The sequence below is a fragment of the Pinus tabuliformis genome, chromosome 5_2 (assembly GCF_031772625.1).
Source record: "Pinus tabuliformis cultivar Carrire ecotype Pingquan chromosome 5_2, CPIR1, whole genome shotgun sequence".
In the NCBI taxonomy this organism is placed as follows: domain Eukaryota; kingdom Viridiplantae; phylum Streptophyta; class Pinopsida; order Pinales; family Pinaceae; genus Pinus; species Pinus tabuliformis.
In genome coordinates this window covers 381,400,669-381,405,015 of record NC_142306.1, presented here as the reverse complement: position 1 = coordinate 381,405,015, position 4,347 = coordinate 381,400,669, and positions in this window count along the sequence as shown.

Genomic DNA, 4,347 nt, shown 5'->3' with positions numbered 1-4,347 from the left:
CAGGCTCTTTTGCCTACCAACTCTTTGACCTCTCTGGTATGATAGATCCTCTCGGGGATGGGTTGAATCTTCCAAGCTCTTTGGTGCTCGATGCTACCTTTGGTTAGCTCGGCCCTCCGTCTTCTTACTGCTTTTGCTTCATTGTCTTCTTTTGATTCTTGTCTTCTATCTTCCTTTCTCTCTCTCTCTCTCTCTCTCTCTCTCTCTTTTCATTGCTTTAAATCCATTTGTTCCCATGTCTGTTCAGCTCCTCTTCCTCCTCCATCGAATCGCCTACTGCAGCTACACTTGGATTTCCCTATTCGGTGTCATCATCAGGCTCACAAGGAGTCGCCACATGTCCTCCTGTAACTGTGCCAGCCTGCTTTGTCAGTTCAATTCTTCGGTTATGTTGTGGAATGAGGCTTCTTCCACTATGGTAGTCAAAGCAGACCTCAAATCCTTCTAAATCACGGCTTATTCCCTCATTTAATCCAGTCTTGTCATCGAGCACGATGTCAACCGTTAGATCAGGATCCCCGAGAACCAACATTGTCCGCTCATTTTGTGCAGTTGACTTGCTTGACCGTTAGTGTGTGATGAGTGATGGTTTTCTCTCTTCTCCGCTCACCACACATTGATCGCTAAGTGGAATCACTCTGATTTCACCAAAACTGCTTACTGTCAAACAAGCCCCCGATCAATACTGCCAGTTTTGGACCAAGTCTCGCCTTTTAGCTTTTAGCCTTTTCACCTTTTCTCGTTCAGTTCTCCGGCTCTCCATGCGACCAAGTGCTCAGGGCTTCTCCATTTCGAGGGTTTTTCCCAGTGATGTGAGATTTCTGTTTCCCAATCCAGGCCTTTCAGGGGCTAATTTCGCCTCCCGCGCAGTCTCCATGGGCGTCAGTGAGCATGATTAAATTGAGGTCCTCGTCGTTCCACATTGGCTGCCACTACAACTAGTTGAGAGGTGCTTTTGACCATTGTTTTGAATTCTTTGAAGTCTTTCCCAACTTGGTATAGCCATGGTTCTCTTGATTTTTCTTCATGGATCCCATTTGGATCACATCCTTCCCACCGAAAAGTTTTTGGACCAGCAAAAGTTGGTTTTCAAGCATCGACTAAGTGATGGTATTTTTTTCTCGCTTGTCCAATCTCAATCCAATTTGCACTGTTTGGCTTTGCACCTTTGAGCCCAATCCTGAGGTACTCCACATCTCCCCTGTGTGTCATCCTCACCTTCCTGTCCAGTACAGTGTCTTGCTGCTATTCATTAAGATATTCAGGTAGCAAGTCATCGATAGAAGGAATTTGAATCTTCTCTTCAGGGTCCTCAATCATTGAAGGTTCAAACAATCTCAAGAGATCTGCATTTACGACTGAGTAGATGTGCATGTAAGCTAGTAAATCAAGGCAAAATTCATTTTTGCCAATTTTCTCAAGTATCCTAAAGGGTCCATACCCGATAGGCTTTAGCTTTTTACCTTCACCTCGCACATGTCCTTGCTGATATGCAGCCATACCTAGTCACCAACTTGGAAACCATGCTCCATCCGATGCTTGTCATGCCTAGCCTTGTATTTGGCTTGTCTCTTTCCCAGTTGTTCCTTTACTACCTGGTGGATCTCCTAGATCTATTCAATGAACCTAGTTGCCCTATCCACATCACTGTGTCCATCAACCATGGTACCTTTACCAAAGATAAAATGCAAAGGATACCTTGGTGTGAAACCAAAACAGGTCTCAAAAGGAGATCTCTGTGTAGAAGAATACTTTGTTCTGTTATTAGCATGTTGCACATAACACAAATGTTCATCCTAAAGCTTCGGATGTTTGTTGCAATACCCTCTCAGTAATTGGATCACTGTTCTGTTAACTACTTCTATCTGGCCATCAGTTTGTGGATGAAAAGATGTGCTTTTCCTTAGTTTGGTGTCCATCAGTTCCCACAGACTTGACCAAAAATTCCCCATAAATTGGGTGTCTCGATCAGATATAATATAAGTGGGTAATCGAAAATGAACCCATACATGTTGAAAGAACAATTTTGTAGTCTGTTCAACTGTAGTTTATTTATTAGAAGGTATCAAAATACACATTTTGCTAAACCTATCCACAACAACATATAGATAATCATGATCTTTCCTAGATTTTGGCAGTCCTCCAACAAAATCCATGGAAATATTTTCCCAATGGTGAGAAGGAAATGGCAATGGAGTGTACAAGCCTAAATTTCTATTACTAGGCTTGCTTTTAGCACACATAGCACACCCTCTTACATATATAGAAACTTTCTCATTCATTTTTGGCCAATAACAAAAGCTTTGCAACTATGCAACTATTTTTCTTACCCAAAAATGACCTGATATCAGAGAAGTGTGTGCTTCCCTAATTATCTTTACTCTCTCACTTTGTGGAATGCAGAGTTTCCCACAATGGTATAAGAGTCGGTCCTTCACATGATAATCCAATTCTTCTACTCTTTTGCCTTTACTCAAAGTTGCATATACATCTTTAAAGTGCATATCCTGAGCATATTGTTCAATGTAGCTTTCATGTAGTAAATAATTATTCTTAAGTATGGTGGATGCAGTTATAATGGGTGTAGATAACATGTCTGCAACCTTGTTATGGATGCCCTTTTTATATCTGATGACTAGATGAAACTATTGTAGAAAACTCATCCTTCTGTAATCTCTTGATTGCTGCAAATTAGTTTGGGAGTGCAAATATTGAAGTGGTTGATGATTAGTATGAATTACTATCTCTTTGCCCATTAAGTAATGTTTCCATTTTTTCACACTCTGAACTAATGCATACAATTCGTTATCATATGTAGGATAGTTAACTGATGTAGGATTAAAAGTCTCAGAATGATAGCATAAGGGCTTACAATGCTGTGTCAACATTGCTCCCATGGCATAGTCACTGGCATCTGTTTGGATCTCAAATGGTCTTTGTAGATTAGGAAGTGCTAGTACAGGTGTTGTACTAATCTTTTCTTTCAGGGTGTTGAAAACTTTCTGTTGTTTTCCTCCCCACTAAAACACCTTGTTCAATATTGTTCAATCAGGTTTCTTTTCCTTCACAACCATCAGTAAGAATTGTGTTCATGAATTGATCATTCTTTTCATCTACCCCAAGTTTATGAGAGTATAATTATTCTTGAGCTTATGAGCTCTTACAAAGTATTCGATTCCATCTTTAACAAGTAGATACTTGTTCTCAGCTCTATAGAAAATATCCTTTCTATCATACAAGTAAGGACTTCCCAAAACAATTCCACATATATCCAAAGGAATTATGTCTAACTCAACCTCATCTACAAATGCTGACCCAAAAGAAAACCTGAGTTTGCATTGTCTAGTCATTTGTAGTTGTGCTTTATCATTCAACAATCCTAATAGGTATGGTTTCTTATGAGGTGTAGTTGCTAATCCCAATTTCTTTACAATTACTTTAGAAATTAAATTTAATTGTGAGCCACTATCAAACAAAGTATCAATCTTTTGATATTTGGAAACAACTCGAATATGGAAAAGCTCATGTCTTTGTCTCTCATTTTCTTCATCAATAATAGATTGAGCAGAATTACTAGTAGATGCTTCAGAATTCTGACCTTTTATACCTGTGGCTGCAATAGTTGTTTCATCTCCTGAGTCTAACCCCAAATCTTTCTGAATAGCTACAACAGTCTTCTTCTTCTTGCCCCCCAACTTTTTAGGTCTCAGCTCTGGATGCAAAATCCAACAATTCTCATCATCATGCTCATCCTTTTCACAGTGAGTGCATAAAGATTTTCTTTTTTGTGCAGTGTTAGCATTCCTTGATTTCCACTTCTGCTTTCTTTTCTCCTTTCTCTTGCTTACAGTGGGTTGGGATGGTCCCACAACTTCTGGATTTCCATTCTTTCCTCTAACTTCTAGATGAGTATCTTGTACAGATACCTCATCTATACTGGTGGGATTAAACATGAGGATGGTATGCCTCATGTAGTTGTGTAGACCACCAATGTACTTTGAAAGAGTCTCTGGTGAGTCTAGTGAGATTCCTAAAATCAATGCTCTCTTTCTAAATTCTTGAGTGTACCCTTGCACACTTTGCCCTTTCAATTGCCGAAGGGTTTTCCAACTCATCATGGCTTGTTGCATGTAAGCCAATCGATATAAATTCCTTTTAATTGTAGAATCAAAGTCACTCCAAACAGAGATAGTCTTACCACGTCTTTTCATATCAACTTGGGTTATTCCTTCCCACCAAACGAAGGTAGTGCCTCCTAGGCATAGGCTTGCTAGCTGAATCTTACTCTTGTTTGATTCAATGTTATATACTCTACAATACTTGGAGTTCCCTGTTCGGCGTCATCAT